Source organism: Colias croceus, chromosome 11 (genome assembly GCF_905220415.1).
Source record: "Colias croceus chromosome 11, ilColCroc2.1".
In the NCBI taxonomy this organism is placed as follows: Eukaryota; Metazoa; Arthropoda; class Insecta; order Lepidoptera; family Pieridae; genus Colias; species Colias croceus.
In genome coordinates this window covers 7,986,898-8,008,767 of record NC_059547.1, presented here as the reverse complement: position 1 = coordinate 8,008,767, position 21,870 = coordinate 7,986,898, and the positions used below count along the sequence as shown (strand labels likewise).

At 31.9% G+C, this 21,870-nt stretch overlaps 1 protein-coding gene across 1 annotated transcript in view; it reads right to left on the bottom strand.

Annotated features, from left to right (window-relative positions):
* The window catches only part of LOC123695308, a 56,512-nt gene extending 48,586 nt beyond the window's left edge, over positions 1–7,926 (bottom strand). Inside the window, exon 1 of the mRNA XM_045641109.1 lies at positions 7,777–7,926. The gene's annotated coding sequence lies outside the window, so the exon portion shown is untranslated. The remainder of the gene's footprint in view (positions 1–7,776) is intronic.
* Between the last annotated feature and the right edge of the window lie 13,944 nt (positions 7,927–21,870).

The window sequence follows — 21,870 nt, the reverse complement described above, 5'->3', positions numbered from 1 at the left end:
TCATGACTATTGTTTTTATCGTGTAGCTGTACGTTATAGACATACGATTTTTCATTTCATGGTCAAAAATTATGATCATGAGTAAATAACTGATCGTCTATCGAGGCTACGTAAGAACTATCAACGCAAAGCGGGTGTCTTGTAATATTAAAATTTCCATGTCTAACTATCTCTTGATTTTAAGAATATATTAACATCCTCTTTTATATTATATGTAGCAACTGTAATAGCTTTATACTTTTTAATTAAACATTACGTAAGGATTATGATAGGAGCAATTAAGAGCTTACACAAAGTATTTACCATATGTAGAGAATTTTATAAGCTCCATGTTTACGCTGTAGGCGGTTTTATAGTACAAAGATGCCTTGTAGCAATTTGAACGGATGGTGTCGGTAGAATATAGTTACATCGCTGTATGAGGTTCAGAAACATCGGTTGTGTTTCCAAAAACATGAACAGCGTTGTGTTTAAATGTTAATTGTTCGACTTGTCTTCTAACGCGGTTTTGGCCTTACATAATATTAATCAGTGACGGATTGAGTTTATACGTTGAGTTACGTATACGCTTTAACTTGGATTTATATGTAAGTTATGTTTTCCCTAGTTATTCTGTTAAGCTATTGTACACACTGTAACAAATCAACCAATTAACATATACTACGCTAACGCTAACGCTAAGTATATACGCTGACGAACCCGCAGGCAAAAATAAGTATTTGTTTATGTGTTACTCTACAGTCTACATACATCATTACCAAATCTCATCAAAATCAGTGCAGTGATTTTCAATGAGAAAAGTTACAAACATTCACGGTTTTGAAAATAAAAAAAAATATACAAAGACCTTCAACATTTTTTATGTAGATATCAAGCTCCAAGAAAGCTCAAAAGCTATCTAAATTACGTAAAGTGCCTATCTACTTATACAATAACCACAAAATCACAGTCCTAATATATTTAAAACGAGATAATTACTCTTCAAGGAAATGGACCTTAATTTCCTTCCTCAATGAAAACGTGTTTCTTAAAACTCTGAAGGAAAAATGGGTGTAATCATGGCTGCTCGGTGTAGAATTTCTAAGTCACGGTTGTACTTTATGTAATTTGCATTTTGTCGTAGTTTCCTTTTGATATTGAGCACGCTACAGGATTTTGTTAATTATTATCTATGTCAAATTATTTCTAAATACAATCTTCGACATTTTTACCACACTAACTTGTAATCTCGGATTTTATTAATTAACATTTATTGTTTTTATTAAAGAAATTCATTACGTATCTACTATTAAATAACATTCTTTGCTTACCATATAGAATATTTTTTCTCGTATCTAATGAAAAGTAGAAGTCAAAGGAACAAGTCACTAGGTTCCTTTTTCTTCAAATATATGGAAAAACACATATAATATCAGTACACGTGGCATGAGATTTATCGTTCTGTGAAATAAAATAATATTGCCGCCAAAACACGCTGTTTTTTCTAACCATAAGCTTTTTTTTTGCATTTGCTTTTTTAATACAGCCGGAGCGCCGCGTATCAAACCAGCCAGTCGTATCTGTATTTTTTTTATACAATATTCAACTTCTTTTGTTGCGGGTCACGAAGGAATATTATCGTTGCATATTAAAGATGTATTAAATTTAGAATTAAGGCAAAATATTCAAGGAATAAATAGATTTATTTTGTAACAAAAGATAGAAGAGCTTAAATAAATATACAAATATATAGCTCTGATTATTTGTTTTTTCGTGTTTCTTTTCAAATAAAAATAAACTGTTTTATAGAATAATCATTTGAATTAACAAATCGCGTGCAAATGCGATAATACTGCGGCGTTTTGATAAATAATTACACGAATAAAATAAACAGACTCATTTGTGGAAATGACACAATGGTATAATTTTCTTGACTGCTTAGATTTAATGTTGCCATATCACAATTGTTATAGGTGGAATAAAATGGCGGTTTAGTTTTTGAAATAAATAGAAACTAGTTATACAATTAGTGAAAAATATGTGATACCTACTCTACTAAAATTTGTTTATCCCTGTTTATTTAAGATTCATACCTGCTTATTTAGCATATTAAGATATACATAAAAATCAATTATATTTTATACAGTCTAGAATGACAAAATTAATTACCTATATGTTTAAAAGATTCTCACAAAGATTTAACTATGTTAAAGTTATATAATACTTAGCGAAATAAATCTTCACTATTTTATAAGAATCAATGAATAATAAAAAGTAACGAAGGACTTTTCTAGCGTCGAAAGTTATAATTTATCAATCTAGAATAGCGGTTCCATTATTACCACCGCTACTAAATCCCAGATTCACAACAAAAAAACGAATTATAATAACAAGAGAGGAAAGTGACGGATCACTCTATCACGAAGTCAAGGCTACATCCGCAAAATACAGGGTGCTTCTTTATATTTAATATAGGGGATGATACAACGTATTTTTATGAATTTTTTTTTGGTTGAAAAATGAAAAAGTTATAAGTAAAGTACACAACAATCACTTATTTTGACATAATATGTAAAAACAACACACAAGCTTTTATTAAAAAATAATAATCAGTAATTTGGTGTAGTATTTTTTTCTTAAAAATTACACGATATCTCAAAAACATCTTCAGAGACATCACATACCGCTTATATGCCACCAGAAATCGTAATACAAATATATCTAAATAGTTCTGTAAAGCTCTCAACGCACGCTTTGTAGAAGCCATCAAGAGCGCAGTAAACTCGAGATTGTGGACACCCTGTATATTTTGGACAAAGTATAGGGGTGGTGAACTACAGAATGATTAATCACTGTTCACCGCCAACAAGCGGAGCGTATTATGTAAATGTAGTATTACCATATTACCAAAATTACGAGCGTAGACCCTTGCACATAAATAATATTATAGGACAAATAATGCTCAGCCAAAACACTTTAGACTCAATTAATATTATGTTTGCATTAAAATTTAGTTGGGATATTCGAATAAATGTTTGCTTTACACAACAGTACTTACTATTCGCAAATATTTGCTATGTTCGTAATTACCGGATTAAATGTATGAAAATAATATTGGTTAGCATTATTTATTAATAAAATATGCTAGTGGGAATTTGTGAGTTAATTCCATCATAAGCTGCGTGTTGAAAACCCTTACGTTAAACAGCGCGTTCAGATTACAGAGCTACACCAATGCAATGTAAAGTTCACCTTACTATAAACATACTACCTACCTCTTAGTTATTGCCAGTTGTTTATTTATCCTTTTCTATCTGCAATAAAGACGGGACAACACTTAAGCTTAGCCTACATTTCAGATCCAACTCGATACAGAGTTTAAACCTTTTTCACGCTACGTAGCATATTGTGTTCACGGGCTAGTCTGATTTGCATGCACCGCCTGCTTAGAACGGAGACCTGAACATAAATCTAGGGAAAAATACATGTGAAACGTGATCTAGAAGCTTCGATGAAGTGTGAAACTGAAACCGCTTGAACGTAATAATTATCTTCCTAGATTTATTTTTGAAAGCTTACGGGTGTTATTCGTAGTATCTGTTATATAATATGGACCGCCGCATATCTCCAGAAAGTGGGTGGTTCTTAGGTCAATCTTGTTACAGAAAAAAATCACAGTAAATTCACCTATTATATTGTATTATCAGAACTCTACAAAACACGCTGGTTTTTAGTAAAATTTTCGTACCTAAATCATTCCGTTAAACGTTAGTAGGTAACCATTATTACGTAAATATTTTTGATGAAAATGTATGTTATTATAAAGTTTACATTAATTTCATATTTTTAGAAAGAATTATGAATATTGTATAAGTTACAGACTTTTCGTAAACATGAGTGGGAAGGTACTGTGTGTGTATATATATTATCTATACGTTAAGCTAACAATCAACCTTTTTTTGGTTCCATTATCCCAGTCCTTTTTGGAAGGTTGATGAATATTACATGTTGCGTATTATTTTCTTTTATTTCGTCAACAATATTGAAAAATATTTTCAACAATATTTGTATGCCCATCCAGTTTGTTTTATTAAAATGTGTAATAAGTAATAAAATTTATTGATTTTAATAACACAATTTCGAAATATAGATTGTATTAATGTAATGTTTGTTACTTTCTACGAACAAGTTTTTAACCTACTTTTGGCTTCATCATCATCATCAGTCTGTATAATATGTTGTTCCTACTATACAGGATTCAGGAAGCAAGCCATAATATACTACGCTAGCCAAGTGCGTGTTGGCAAATGGCACATGACGTCATCGAACTTTTGATTCTCTGCTTTTGCCTTTGTCGCGTAATGTACGTGATAATATGGATTACCTGCAGATTGAATTATCAATTTAATTTATCGAACTCCCGACTTTTTTGATATAAGTCTGAGGTCCTGACTACTGAGCCACTACTACTTTCTTGAACTTTTCGTTTACTGACGTTTTTTCATAGCCTTTTTACTATTTTACTTACTTTGATAGTAAAAGAGAAGAATATCTCTTTTACTATCAAAGTAATACACAAAACGATGACCGTGACGTCAAAGCTTAATCTTTTAATTAAGCCCCTAAAATATAAGAGTTGAAAATAACATTGTTGGAGAGCCTAATTTAATTTTAACGTTGGATCTTTTTAACGCCTACACGGCGCGGCAAACGTTACACCTTTGTAATCAAAATATCCATTTTGGCTTCTTAGGTGAATAAAAAAATTAACGTCAGTTAGTTATCAGTAAATACCGTATTAATTAATATTTAATAAACATTTCTAAAAGATTACAAATTGACAATCTATTTTTGTAACATCCTCACTGAGTTTAGCTTTGATGATTGAAAAAATGTATTGGTAACTACAAAATAAATTTTTTAAATGTAATTTCATTGGTGGAATTCATTTCTTTCTAGCAAAAAGTGGGATATAGAATCCGAGACCTCTGCATCTTGCTGACCACTACATTGAGAAGTTTTGAATTAGTCGAGTAAAAGTTTAGTCTTTAATTCGCACTCAGAATCTAGAGTGAATCAGAAACTATGTGAATCTTTCATCCTTTTTCTTTATGTAATTTTTGAATAAGCGTAATATATCCGATGAATTTTATTAAGCTTGTTACCTTTTCAATTCTGAGTGTAGTAAGGTCCCTATGTATAAAAATAAATACCTAAATCAAATAAAATTTGGGAAGAAAATGTTATAAAATGTTTAACAATCATTGTAATATACACATAGTGAACACAAGTGACAAGTCCATATTAATCTATTTGGCTGTCTATCTACATGCCAATCCTGCTAAGAAGTTAAGTCCCGTTCTCCCCAGGGGCAAGGGGCAGACGCTCTCACTCACTTATTTCACTTATACTTTCACTCATTATCGATTTTATTACACAATGACTTTATTATGATCAATCCAATTTATATGACTGACCAGTTGGCTTGGTTGGTAGTGGAACTGCCTTCCAAGCCAGAGGTCGTGGGTTCAATTCCCGCCCGGGGCAAATATTTGTGTGATGAACATAGATGTTTGCTCTGTGTCTGGGTGTTTAATTATTATCTATATAAGTATTTATTTAAAATTTTATATATATTATGTTTATCACCCACCTAGCTTCCATAACACAAGCGAAAGCTTAGTATGGGATCAGATCGTGCCGTGTGTGAAAATTGTCCTGAAATATTTATTTATTTATTATTTATATGTAAATAAATATTTCAGGGCATGTTTTATGTAAATAAATATTTCTTATGTGAAGAAAATGTATACAAGATACATTATTTATTTAACGATTACAACGATTATAAAGTAGGTATAGAAGAGCCGTCGCTCAATAGTTTTGTAATTTTTATAAAACGTCCTGAGCAACATATTTTGTCGTTATATACTTTGCAGCTTACTTTCTTTGTGTGTAAGTTTCTTTATAACACCCAAATATTTTTAGATTTTATGTCAGCACTATTTATTCCTAGCAGAAATGAGGAAGGTTAATTCATTTTAATATTAAATTCTTTGCACTTCCAACGAAAGTAATTCATTCAAAAAAAAAAAACTTATAATCTTAATAATTAAACTCACAAAAGCCGGATTAATTTTCACGGATTTTCTTTTCCATCCTTAACACGAACAATAGCCTAGTATTTAATATTAATTCACTGGTTTCTATAATTCTCAGAAATTTGTCTTCTACAAACGGGATAGATCTCTGTATTATAAAATTCTCGTGTCACAATGTTGGTAACCGTACTCCGAAACCGCTGGACCGATTCTCATAATATTTTTGAGTCTAGTAGATCTGAGAATCAGCTAGTATCTTTTTTCCATACCTCTATGTAACAAGTGTATGGCAGAACAACGTTTGCTGGTAGCTGCTAGCTGGCTAGTATAGATATAGATATAATATAATATATATAAATACATATCCCAATAATGCGCATTCAGCTGTAAAATGTTGTCTCTGCTTCGTCAGCAAATGCAATAATTAATTAACTACAATACTGAGGATGCATTTGCACTCAGCCAGCTAAAATGCAGATAATAAATTCAATTTGGATAAACTGATTCGATGTACAGATAAAAAATAATAAGTAATGCTGTCAAAATTTAGGTAAGTATAGAAATTAAAGACTTTTTAACGGATTTTAAACGCGATTTATTCATTATATTATTTTCGCGAGTATTAAATAAAAAATAAAAAATTAAATAAATCTTTATTTCACCTTTAAAATATACAATATTGATTATGAGGCTCTGGCTCTCTTGCTAGGCATAGCCTGTGTTAAGAAAGCCAGTCCCTTCCCTTAATACATTGTGGTCTAGATAAAGGTTAAAACAAAAATAAAATTTATACAAAGGCAAAAATTAAAAATAAAAGGGGGATAGCCAACCCAATGAATGTGTGGTGTGAGTGTTTGTGTGTGTGTGTGTGTGTGTGTGTGTGTGTGTGTGTGTGTGTGTGTGTGTGTGTGTGTGTGTACGTGTGTGTGTATGTGCATGTATGTGAGTGAGTGTGGGTGGATGTGTGTTTGAGTTTTTGTGGGAGTGTGTGTTTAAATTATTTGGTTAATATTATACATTTAATTTCTAAATACTCGCGTAAAATCAAACCCTAGAAAATACTAAAATTTAGGTAATAAATTAAATTTGGTTGAAATATGATTTAAAGATTAATAGAGGTAGATGAAACCTTTTCCGTAATTAAAAATGTTCCCAATAGGAAAGAGGCGGTGAATACATCTCTTAACGATTTTCTAATTGAAAGTGATCAGCATTTTATTTTTGAGGTCAGCTCTAAATATTATGTAACATTAGTACCTTATTTTATATATGCGATTCGAATGTGTTAAATTTCATTTTTAATGATTATTTTATAAAAACAAAATTTAAATCGCTCATATTTTTAATTAAAAATGCCGACTAAAAAAATTAATGAATTAATTTCAGATAGGTACTAATAAAATAATTTTAATTTCAATTCCATTTAATTATATAAACATTTTTATCAATTCGTCCAACTTTTCATTTAAATCTGCGCTTAATCTAAGTAAAATGCGACAACGTAACAGTCTTTTTATGTCTAGATAATTTTGCATTGCTTCAGATAGAATAAGCAGCTATAAAAACACAATCAGCTGTAAAAACTGCAATAGTTAACTGTTACAACGACCCCGTTCACACTTTTAAAGCTCAATACGACTTGCGAACTATTTATTTAAACCATTTAAACTTTTCCCAAAATAAAAAATATACTTACATAATATAAAAATCCATTAACACATTATTAAATCAATAATCAGTTCAGAGATCCAACACAAACCACATAATTGTAGCACATCACTCGCGTAACTATAAGTTCGTCACTACGTAATTCGTGAAAGCTCACCGTGAAAGCTTGCGTCACGGCCGAAAGCGCGAGGCCGACTGTCTCATTCAGACTTTCAGCGCTTCGGGACTCGTCTCCCAAACTGCGCAGCCATCGTAACTTATAAAATATAAATTGATATTGTATGCTCCGTACTATTATCACCCCTGATTAATAAAACACTGACTTTTAATTCCTTTGGAGGCCTTAAATTTTTCTTGCGCAGCCATTTCGCTTGAGGGCTTGTCGGTTTCTTATTAATTAGTGCTTTCGTGTCGTCTTTGCCCAAACATTATCTGTATTTTTTACGGTTCGATAGGTTATTATTTCGCTTGTTAGCGTAATTATGTTGCGTAATGTTAAGGTTGAAAGATATATTGGATATTATGTTTTATAAAATATTGTAGGATAAATATTACATGACAAAAAAGTGTTGTTTAAATTTTTGTTTTTGTTCGGTTGTATTTTTTAAAGTTGAATACTTTAATTTAGAATAAGTTTCTAAAATACTTTTACTTCTTCTGCTTGGTGAAGGACTCTTATTTATGCAGTGTGATTTTTTGTAGATTTTTATATTTATAATACAACTTTTAACTCTTATAATGAATATATGTAATAAGTTAAACACATATCTCATTATACTGATTAGCATAATAGCTAAATTTAGTAACTTTATCCATGGCAAAAGAGGGGCAAATATTAAGAGCCCTAGGCTGACATGATCCTAAAAATATATAGCCTAGTCCATACTAATATTATAAATGCGAAAGTAACTCTGTCTGTCTGTCTGTCTGTTACTCAATCACGCCTAAAGTACTGAACCAATTTGCATGAAATTTGGTATAGAGATATTTTGACACCCGAGAAAGGACATAAGCTACTTTTTACCCCGGGAAATAGGATAGGTTTTATCCCGGAAATTCCACGGGAACGGGAAATATGCGGGTTTTTCTTTGGCTGCGCGGGCGAAGCTGCGGCTGGAAAGCTAGTATACTTATAAGTTATAATTGTGAAAGGGATCTTAACTATATTATATTTCAGACTACATTTTCTAAGTAATTCGGGCATAAATTTGAAAACGATATATTTAGAACCAAAATTATGGTAGTTTCACTTCTTTGAAATATTATAATGCAAGTTAATAATGTTCATTTGGGCGTCTAGAATGCTTTATTTCCTCAGCTATTCCAATTAGCCTTGTCTCGAGTGCTTTTTGTTCTTGAAGCAATGAAGCTAGGTTATGTAAAACCACAGAATACATAATAGTAGCTAAACGCTACAGAACGGACACTCTCCGCCTCCCGCCAAAATTAAACACTTACCTCACCCCGCACGATCAGCCTGAAAATGGTCCGCATTTGTCTGCAAGGACGATACGCAACGAAGATTGACAACATTAATCAAATTGACTCAAAGTAATTTTATTATTTTGGATTTGTGATTATCGTTTTTCGTAGAAAATGGTTAGATATTGTGCTGTTTACGGATGTATTTCATCAGAAAAACGCGAATTTTTTTTTACGCTACTCACAAATGTGCCAACCATAAATCGTTAACACACACATTTGCAGTCTCTACAGTGTGACTGTCAAAACGATAATTTTGTATGGAGTGTCCGGGGTGTGGTAAAACAATCGTACATTCTATGGATACTAACTTCAGTCCCTAGTGTAACGAGTTGCAAACAGTATCACGTTTCACCGATACTTGCTCGCTAAAACTACTAATTGAATAGAATGTACAGTAAAATACAAATTAATACCACGTATACTGACGTAACTTTTCATATATGTATGTGTTTGATTTCGACGAAATTGAGCTCAAAAATACACATAACAGCTGTTATATTTTCGACAATCATTTTCTCGTAAAAAACATTATTTTTCGCCAAATCTGGAACTCTTATGTGATTTTATTAGGTATCAACATTTCAATTTCGATTTTCGTCGTTTGATTTCCATTTACGTTACCAAGATAAAATGCTAACAATAATATGGCGGTCCATAATGTACTAAATAGTACTTAGAATCGTGTTACACTTCGTGACAGAGCTTATTACTTTCAAAAGTCTAGGTAATGGCGTTATAAGTCTCTAGACCTCATAATTTGATCAGAAACTTCCAGAAGTGGTAATTCAATCCTTAATAACAGTTATGAAATAAGTTAATAACTAAGTGTGTACAATATTTATCTAGACCGCGAGTTTATATTAAAGCTGCCTTTATAGGTTAATATTAAAGGGCGGGAGTATGCCCTTGTCCCACTTGGATTATATTCGAGAAAAGAAAACTAATATCTGAATAATTATTTCTGCATTAAGAAATATAATTTAAAGTTTATTACCATATACAATTAACTATTATTAATTAACTTATTATGAAATATTAGTAGGAGGTATTATTTGATTTTATTTTTATAATATAGTCTGAAGAATCTGCTTCTTTTTTGAAGTCTAGTAAAAAGGAGTTTTGGTTCGCCTGATGGTGTGATTCCACTGTCCATAAATATTTGCAGATGCGTAAGGTTTGCATACGACCTAACGTCTCTACATATTGATTGACTGCTATATATTTACAATTTATCATACAGTATCGGACTACTACCTATATATGTCCTATTTCATTCTACGGAACTTCATCATAATATATTAACCCATCAGTAGCAACCATTTTGATTCTAACAATCATTAAAGCACATCTTTCGTAAACTTAAATACTAGCGCTGTTAATCCATACTAATATTATAAATGCGAAAGTAACTCTGTCTGTCTGTTTGTTACTCAATCAGCATTATCTACTGAACCAATTTGCATGAAATTTGGTATAGAGATATTTTGATACCCGAGAAAGGACATAGGCTACTTTTTACCCCGGGACATAGGATTGGTTTTATCCCGGAAATTCCACGGGAACGGGAACTATGCGGGTTTTTCTTTGACTGCGCGGGCGAAGCTGCGGGTGGAAAGCTAGTCCTACTAATATTATAAATGCGAAAGTTTGTATGGATGTATGGATGTTTGTTACTCTTTCACGTAAAAACTACTGAACCGATTACAATGAAATTTAGCACACATATAGAGGGTAACTTGGATTAACACATAGGATAGTTTTTATCCCGGAAATCCCACGGGAACGGGAACTATGCGGGTTTTCCTTTGCAAACGCGGGCGAAGCCGCGGGTGGAAATCTAGTTATCTATAAAGTCATTCTAAGCCGTTTATAAGGCCATATTTCTACCTCAATTGATCTATTATTATAATCGCGTTAGATTTTTATGTTTCAGCTCAGCCATTTAATTATGGATGGAACGATGGACGATGGAAATTGTCGACTGAAGCTAAAATCGTTTTAACTCTAACGTTCGAATGGAATTAATTAGCGGCATTGATTTCAATGTAATTATGAATTACAATGGTTTTGAATTATAAATGTAGGTATGATCAGTTTATGAGAATTAATATAAGGTTATTAGAAGCAGATTTAATTTTTGTGTTAATTTTATTTTTATTTGAGATTATTTATTATGACTTTGTTTCTGTACTACGGCTGGTTCATTTTTCAGCGTTGTGTACTCTTATTAATTCATAATATACAACAATAAAATAAACATTTTAAATAATCACGCCAAATTAAAAAAAAAAACATGTTATAAAAAACGACGTGTGGCACTCGGGGATTGCTGCGGTAAAGCTATTGCATGCTATGCCTTCAAGCCACACCTCGGCCGTCGGAGTGGGGAGCGTGAGGTTTTTTCGTTACGGAATTTCTCGATTCGGTCCCCGCGCTCATGGCCCGCGATAGAAGCTATGCAATAGCTTAATAACCAACACGCAATTTGAACTATAATCAAACTCCACACACTGAATTAAAAAAGAACTGCAAATATAACAAAAAAGCGTACAATAATTAAAAATGAAATAATATCCAACGTAAATCTAGCTGAAACATCCGCATCCACTCAATGACTGTGCAAAAACAATCTCGAATTATACAGAGAGATAAAGGACGATAAATATTAAGTAATATTAAAATGTTGGCATACAATCGTTGCAGATAGTGTTATCTTGCATGTAAATGCTGGAGTTTGCTTTTGTCTTGTGCCAAGTGTGTACATCCTTGTTACTAAGATAGGTACTTTTTTTGTTTATCTTAACAACCAAATGTATTGTTGCAAAACTGCTATGTTTGTGTCGGATTTCGATAAAAAAAATACTTCGATTCATAATAAAAAAATTGTTATTTATTAACTTTAGCATGGAAGGCATTGTTAAAAAGACGGTAAACTGTACATTATGTATTCAAAAGATAGCAGCTATATTAGATTATTTTAATAGAGCCCTATAATTTTATTTCAACTCTAATTTCATACTGACACAGGTGTTCCTATCGTCTACTAAAATATTATGCCACATAATTCCATACATGAAAAAGATCATAAATCTAGCATAAGTCATGCTCAAAACAATTTTAAAGCCTCAATTATAAAAGTTCAGCTTATAGATGAAGAATGATTGTAAATTATTTGTAAGCAAAATGAATAAAAAGCCACTGTATTTGATAAACACACAAACGCTTAGTGCAGTTAACACGTGGTCGTTTACGTAACAGCATCGACGACACAATTTATGGTGATATACCGCCATTTCTTCCGTGTTTAGGGCCATTCCACGAGATAAACTTAGCTCGAGCACTTAAAAATACATTATAACAATATGCTGACTAAAACATTATAATTTTGCGTTTTCTTGTATTATTATAACAGCATCTACTTATATAGAAACGTTTAAAATTAAGATTTTGTCGTATTGTCCGTTGTCGGGTAAATAATGTAAGGAATGAATAACGTTTATAAAACGTTCTTAAGACTTTTAAGTCCTTAATTTATGGTTTTCAAAATATTTCCAGAAATAACAGTTCTTTAACTTCAAATCGAATAAAGGGCTATTAATAATTTCTAAAACAGATACTTTTCTGTCAGCATTTCCCTTAATTTTGCGCTGAGTGTTGTTCTTTGACCAAGTATCTTCAGGATTCAGGTCCTTACTCGTTTGAGAGTATCTTTGAATTCAGCTGACCTTTTTTGATTCAACTTAAAGTGCCTTCCGATGTCTAATGACTTGGGCGAACTATAAATTTTCTTTCGTAGGGAATTTTAAACGTTATTATATATTTCGTTGTATGTATATGTAAGTATATTTAGTTGTAATAGTTTAAACTACATTATTGACAAGAATCTGATAGAGTCTGCGGTAAGGATTTGTATAAAATGTACTTTTTATCAATATTTTATGAAAGGCACGTTTATATTAGTGATGCAACGAATACTACTTTTACGAATACGAATACGAATACGAATATCAAACCTACTATTCGGCGAATACGAATACGAATACGAATTTCTCGCCTTGGTATTAAAAGACTTATTTATTTAAGGAATGTTTACTCTTATAATAATTAAAATTTACAATAGGCAAATTTTTGTTTAAAAAACATAAAATTCGTAGATTTTCTGGTTTTAGGCGATTTTTTTTTTCAGTCTGGATGTTTCCAGCCGTTGAATAAAAGTCTTTCCGAAGCGACTGTACATGGCTTCAGTGAAAAATATTTTTGGGCGAGTTTTTTCTGACTTGGAAAATGGACATCTTCTCGCCAAAAGGCCAGTGGATCAGCAGTCTCTGCACACGTCATATTTTTACGCGCGATTTTTAAATCTGTAGTAAATAGAGTTGCGTACTAAAATATTCGTTTTTAAATATTCGTATATTCGCCGAATACGAATATTCGGTAAATGTCTACTATTCGGCGAATACGAATATTCGTATTCGTATTCGTTGCATCACTAGTTTATATATAGCGAATAGTTCTTTTATTAACAATTAATCTCGAATCTGGCAGAATTACAAAAACATGAAATGAAAATATATTCATTACATACGAAATCGCTGATTCGACAAAGTAGGTTTCGTTGTGAGAAACTTGGCCTAACTTATCTTCATTAATTTATAATTCGTGACTTTTGTAAGGGCTTAGCAAAATGTTAGACGAAAGTCTGGCTTCATAGGCTAGGGACGGATCTAGAGTAAGGTTGAGTAGAATTTTTTATACCAAATATTACTTCGAGCTTTCCGCAAGTTTTTGTGGGTGGGTGAGGGTGGGTGTGGGTGGTGAAAATTGTAATTTTCACTTGTTTATTTAAATAGGGTATAGGATAACTTTCTTACTTTACTGAATTGCGTAGGTAGCTCCAATGGGTATTAAATAATAATTGTTACAAATTATACTGAAACTTATTAAAGGCTTCATAATTCTAAAATATCAAAAGTAAAGAATTAATACTATTTTAAATGGAAATTTAATTCTACTCTACATGTATTTAAAGGTGTATCTTTATACCAATCGACAAATTGAAACCATATTCACACGTTATAATTTTCAATTCTAAATTAAACGCATCGTAGCCTTGTCTCCTATTATATTACACATAACAACATTATCGTCACTTAATTCAAAGTGATTAATTTCTAAAAGCATTGTATCGAGTTGCAAGGTATTTGCTACGTTTATATCACAGTTTTCTAGTCGTGAGTTTCTATTTACGTAAGTACGTGATGCATTCAGCGGACAAGAATTGATTTATAACAATGCCATTCTCTCTCTAGATAAACGGCGCATAGACAAATACGCTACCTTGGCTAGAAAATAGATATTTTTACAGTTCATTAATTAAATGCTATACTTCCTTTAATAAAGTTGTGGTTTTAAGAGATCATATAAGAATTTTTTCAAACACGACAACCACGACAACGAAGCTTCAACCTTAATCTCAGTCTGTTTCCGACGGCGGCTTTGGCCACGTTTTCAAATAAAAACCCGCATAGTTCCCGTGGGATTTCCGGGATAAAACCTATTCTTTGTGTTGATACAAGTAACTCTCTATATGTGTGCTAAATTTCATTGTAATCGGTTCAGTAGTATTTACGTGAAAGAGTAACAAACACACACACATCCTCACAAACTTTTGCATTTATAATATAAGTATGATATCAATTACGTTGACCAATTGTTTTTACACGCTTTTATTAGCTTGATCTGTATGTATGTAACCAACTTTAAACTTTTTTTTTATTTGCCTATATACTTATTTGGTGTTAAGAAAACCAGTTAATTTATAAGAGTATAATATTAATAATATAATATACTTCTGCGTTCTTGCGCTTTACCTAACTACTTTTAAATATCGTCCGTCTTAGAACTTTAACCAACCTTCCTCGGTTTAAAATAGAAAACTAAAAGAGAATATAACTGAAAAGTTCATAACATTTTATAAGATGACGAAACATTTGCGCATTTTCATCGCCTTGATTTTTATATACACTCATTTTAGTAAACGAGAACGTTGAGACGACATCCATGTATGTTGGTCCATATTTTTATATTATAGTGTTATAGCCTTTCCTTGCTACGATATTATAAAAGTATCTTTACTGGTGTTTAGTTAATAGCAAGATTACAAGACATGAAACAAAGTTGAGTACTTCGGCAATATTCAGGGTCCTTAGTTTTTCATAAATTGTATTAGTTAGGTACATTCTTGATAAGACTTTTAATATGAAGACCCTATTTGTTGGCTTTACAGCTATGGCACAATTAGAGTGGTAGTAGAAGAAATCTATATTGATCGTTACTATTTTTACATGTTACTCATCCTTAATAATGTCAGTTTTACTAATTACCTACATCTTCCTTTTCATTATCTAAAATGGTAACTTATCTATCGATATCACAGTATACAATATATACGAAATATATAGTAATACTGTGTCTCTCACGTCATGTAGAGAAAGTATGCAAAAAACACACATAGCGTAAGATATATTTTAAACTACATTTCACAGATTTAAAGTTGTGTACGCTTTATTTACTACAGTTAATTCTCTCGTAAAACATTTTACATGTAAATACGAATAAAACGATAAGAAATTGACACCAATTTACAAAAAGTGATGAGGGTAATGAAGGTACGATTTACATAACACACCTGTATCGAATGAATTGAACGCATTAAATGAACTGGCGGATATTAATTCTGTTCACACAATCATGTAATGGTTCCTTATAAAAAGTCAGTATCTATATATTGTTATATATCAGTTCCGTAGATTTAATTAGATTAAAATATTAAACTTTTATTGTCAGTTTAAGAAGAAAATCTGCTTGGAAGTATATGAAACGGCTGACTTTTTAAGCAGTAAAATAGGTTATTACATTATCAATTTTTAACGTTCATCAATAAGACAAAGGTGTAAGAAAAACATTTTATATAATCTAAAACTCCACAAGAAATAATACTCCACTATAATCCTAGAAATCGAAATCTCGTCAGATTTAGATATCTTCTGATATACACAAGTAACTCTTAATTTGATATCATTATTTTAAGGTACAGTAAATGTACATTGTCCAAACATTCAGAAACAGAAATTATTATTTTAATTCAATTATTTTTACCAAATAGTATTCCCAGACGGAACTCCAAAAAGATACCATGTACCCGAGTTCATTTAAATTTGATGGGCTTATATTTGTACGCTTCGTGTTTCATTGATCAATTATTGTTGAAATTGATCAATTTGGCTAATATTTTTGCTTTTTGCTTTACTGTAATGAAGCTAATGAAATAAGCTTTCAAAAAATTTGGCCTAATGAATATTGCGACAGTAAACGTTTTTAACTTTATGTTTTATATATAGCTTTCTATATCTAGCTTTCCGCCCGCGGCCTCGCCCGCGTTTTCAAAGAAAAACCCACAATGTTCCCGTTCCCGTGGGATATTCAGGATTAAACCTATCCTATGTGTTAATCTAAGTTACCTTATACATGTGTGATTAATTTCGTTGTAATCGGTTCAATAGTATTTGCATGAAAAACTTTCGCATTAATAATATTATAATTTATTGAGAAATATATTGTTAATTTATGAGTAGGTACCATTAAAATAGTTTTTAGTTTAATTCTACTGAAACTAACTATAATTACTTATAATATATTTATAACCTTCGGTTCCACCAAACCAACTTTTAACTAGAAGATGCAACAGGCAGACACACAGATATAATAACAAGTGTGATAAAATGATACAACAAATGCATCTGGGGTTGAAATAAACAAAAAAACTCAAAATAATCACAGACTCGGTATATCAAAGTTTATTTATCGGTAAATGCAATGTTCGGTCTGACGTCTGTGTTCAGGCAATTTTTATTTCACAAAAGATTGATTGTGATCCATTACCGTGAAATTGTTTCATGGAATCAGGAGTTTTTGAACGAAATTTTAAAAACAAAATAATTATAAGGGAAACTTTGTATATAAATCCTATGCGGCGTCGTTGGTAACTGAATTTTATATTTTGATTAAAATTCTGGCGAAATGGATAAGCGGATAATCGCTAGACCTAAATTATAATTGTAACAAAATATTTGTTGAGGTTCTGGTTCTAGTTTCAATGAGAGTTTAATAATCATTAAATACAGTGGGAATAATAATTTAAATACACAAAACCCTAAGAACAAAATAGTGTAAGCACTACACATAATTAAAAAAAGCGTGTGTATCCGAGCGCACGTGTCAGAAGTGAAACTTCTTTCACAAGATTCAAAAATACCAAAATTGACGCTTTACGATAACGTGATTGTATTGCAATGACGCGACCTTGAAATTTTTCTCTCAACGCGCCTAAAGAGACATACATAACTATGTTGAATAGGTAGTGGTTGAATATAATATTTCTAGTTTGCGTCAAGGGATGAAGATGAGACGATGCCAATAATATGCAATCTATATAATTTAGAAAGTTTCTATATACAGAAAATAAAATAGCATCGTGAAACCATTTTTAAATCCACCGAGATTTGAAGCCATGCCATCATTTTAGAAAATAAAAATTTAAATAAAATTCTTACTCATAATATTAAAAATTCAGAAGTGTATATATAGATAGAATTTTCGATATGAGTTTATTATGGCCTTAGATTTTACAGTAACTATGAGTTTTATTGTGACTTGAGATAGAGTCATATAGAGACTATGTACAGCGGTGAACCTACTCATTCCTATGGGAATTACCTTTTACCACGCGGTTGAATCTACTGGTACCACTATATCCTATCATACTAATAATATTATAAATGCCAGGAAGGAAAAAGTTTGTGAGGATGGATGTAGATGTATGTATGTTCACTTTCACGCAAATACCATTGAACCGATTACAGAGCAATTTAGTACCTACACATAATATAGAGGGTAACTTGGATTAACACATAGGATAGGTTTTTCCCGTAAATCCCACGGGAACGGGAACTATGCAGGTTTTTCTTTGAAAACGCAGGTGAAGCCGGAAGGAACAGGGCGGACAGCTAGTATTGATATAAAGATGAAATTATCAATTTAACCACCAGACCATAACGCTATGATCTACAGTTTGTGGTCAAAGCTCACTAAACCACAATGAATTTTAATAGTCAATCAGAGCTGCTAACAAATTATCGCGATTTAGAATATTATTTCATTAAAATCAATGTTTAGCTTCAATCAGCTATGTAAATTACAAGTGGTATGAAAATACAACTGATTACAGTTCGATGTTATACCGATTAAATGGATTTATCCATAATTATATGTGACGATAATTAGTACTGATGTAAGTATGTATTGCATTAAATGTGCTTAGCGTAAATTTATTGTGTAATTAAATGTAATAATCCATACTTAATATTATAAATGCGAAAGTAACTCTGTCTGTCTATCTGTTACTCAATCACGCCTAAACTACTGAACCAATTTTCATGAAATTTGGTATGGAGATATTTTGATACCCGAGAAAGGACATAGGCTACTTTTTATCCCGGGAAAATGACGAAATCCCGGAATTCCCACGGGAACGGGAACTATGCGGGTTTTTCTTTGACTGCGCGGGCGAAGCCGCGGGCGGAAACCTAGTATTGATATAAATCAAAACATTAAATCTAATTTTCGAAATTCTCGTGTCGTTTGAAGTTAAACTCCTCCGAAACTGCTTGACCGATTCTCATGGAATTTTGTGTGCATGGGTTGACCTGAGAATCGAACTTTTATTTTTCTTACCTCTAAGAGATAAGAGAAAGGCAGCCGTTTGCCGGGACAGCTAGTAGTCGTATATAAAAATGGTGTGTAAGTTACGAATCACGTAAAAGATGTGGCTTTAAGTTGGTACCGCCTCTTTTGTGTTTAGCTCCAAGAACTTCTTCAACTTGACCTTGAATACATAGACCTAGGGCCTTTAGGGACGAGATACGAGACACCAGACAAAGCTGTGTGAAGGTTAATAACACGAACGCTGTTTGAAATAATTACTGCTATAGCAGCACATACGTGAATTATGTATTGGTTCAATAAGTATATCTATTGAGTGCTCATATTAAAGGTTGTTATGATAACGAATTGATATTAATTTAATCTGTTTTCTGTTTTTCTAGATTTCAATTTATATGCTTAAAGAAACAAACAATTAGTGCTAAGTTTAAAATAAGGTAACGTGTACTTTTTAAAGAAAAAGATGTGTGGCACTCGGAGACTGCCGCTGTACAAAGCTATTGCAATCACCGCTTTGCCGGTCGGAGTGGGGGGTGTTAGGTTATTTCGTTTCGGAATTTTTACATTCGGTCGCAGCGCTCAAGGCCTGCAAATTGCGATAGAAGCTATGCAATAGCTTAAAAAGATAGATGAAATTGGTGTTTCTTATCTATTTAATGTATGTTTACTGATAAATAAGATGTAAGAAAGCTTCACAGTAAATAAATCGCTGAGGAAAATAAAAAAATGGAAGACTGGTTTTATAGGTCAAGAACCACTTTGGACATCAGAACCAGCTAAGTACGAAGTAAATAATCCGTTGATTTATTTAACAATTATGAATTTTTGTTTAATTATAAGTATATCTCATAAACAATGCTAACAAAATAAATCAAAGATATCGTACCTTTGTCATTTACAGATGTTCACATACGACGGAGGTTCGTATTCGTAGCATATTTTTGTTTGAACGTTGCTTTGTATACCTACAGGGTTACTTGTAAAACACCGGCAACCTCGCAGGACAAGATAGCTAACATCATAAGCAACAACATTTGTTCTACGACTTTTGATAATTTGTTAGATTTTATTTTCATACAAAAATAAATATTCATTTAATTTTCCGTTTGAATATTATAAACTCTACGCCTCCCAAAAATTACGTAAACAAGAAGCGAACGAGAGGGGGAAGGGAGCGTCGCGTCGTCCATCCGATAATGAATAGAACATAGACTTACAAATGTTAGGAGAGTACAATAAAAGTTTAAAAATCATTTAAAAATAATTTATTGTGTTATGCCAAAAGTCGTAGAACAAATGTTGTTACTTATGATGTTAGCTATCTTGTCCTACGAGGTTGCTGGTGTTTTACAAGTAACCCTGTATAGATAGCTCTACCGTCTATGCCAAAAATAATTACTTATTTACGCATTGTTGAACACCATCTTCGACTAGATACTATTATTTTTTTTAAACAATCATAAATTCTACAAATAAAGGATAACTTTAAAACGCGTCATTATCCGCAGCAATTTTTTTGCCGTTCCGGTGAACCCGTCATCCGTCTTGGTCAAAACCAATGGCTACCGTGAATTTATAGCAAACACCGATAAGGCGGGGGTCAATTCAGCTGGAAGACGGAATGATAGCGCGTCACTCGCTACCCTTGTCACTCCCTTAAATACAAAATACAGATACGTTGAAATTAATGATGCGGTTGTGTTATTGTTTGATTTAAAACGAGGTAGGATTTATTGTGGAATTAAAATTTTGTTCTAATAATCTAAAATGTGATTTCGCTTTTAGAATATCGTCTCGGCTGTTCATTGACTTTCTAGGGTTCGAAAACAAATTTGTGTTATACATTTATTTTCAAGTAACTGGGTCATTCTCAAAAAAAGGTAGGTACAGTAGAAAACATAGTTATTTTATATTAATTAACTTACTAGTAAGAAACGATGTAGAAGAAGACTACAATAAAATTGTAGAATTATCTAGTTGGACCCATTTGCAGCAGTTTATTCTGAATCTTAACGTTAAAATTCAAAGTTCAAATCACAACCACACATTCACAAATAACTTCAATGTAATAAATCACAAAAAATCTAAAAATAGAAATGTATTTTAAACCTTAAAACAGAGATTATAAAAACAGCAAATGAGTGCCTATCAGGCTCATATATTTAATAGCTGAATAAATTTTGGCGCGACGCTGACCCTTATCTTAGGGTAAGCGTACACATTCACGTTTATCGCGTTTTATTATAAAATTGTATGAAGTTCTCTCTATTACTTTAATGTATACACGTGTTTAATGAATGAACTCTGAAAGTATGACTTTTATGTTTGCTTTTTCGAAAAACTACTAGAAGGTATATTTGTACCCAAAAAGTATGGTTTATAATCTACTTGTATTTGTAAGGGTACGTGCAAAAATTACAATTTTTTTAATTTAAATAACACGTTGAATTTTATAGGATGTAAATTATATTTATTCAACAATCACTCTTCTGAAATAACATATTCAAATTTATATTCCATGAAGTTGTATTCAAAATTCATACCTAAGAACGTCAATTCTTGAAATCGTCCAAAATGTATTCATAACCTTATAGACATACCAGGATCCAGTTATTCTTCACATTAAATGAAAACTATCTTCATAAGAATAACATAGTATACAGCGTGTTCTTGAAAATCTTTATTTTCTGTAATAACTCTAGTTTTGATAGCAATAGAATATAGATAGATAGAATTTTGTTTCATTAGAAGAGTACTGTACCAAGCAGTGAATGTCTTGGTGTTTTACACATAAAAATTTAATCAAAAGTAACTGTAAAGAGAAGTCTCATGTCCCCTAGTGGGGTAAGGGGCAGAT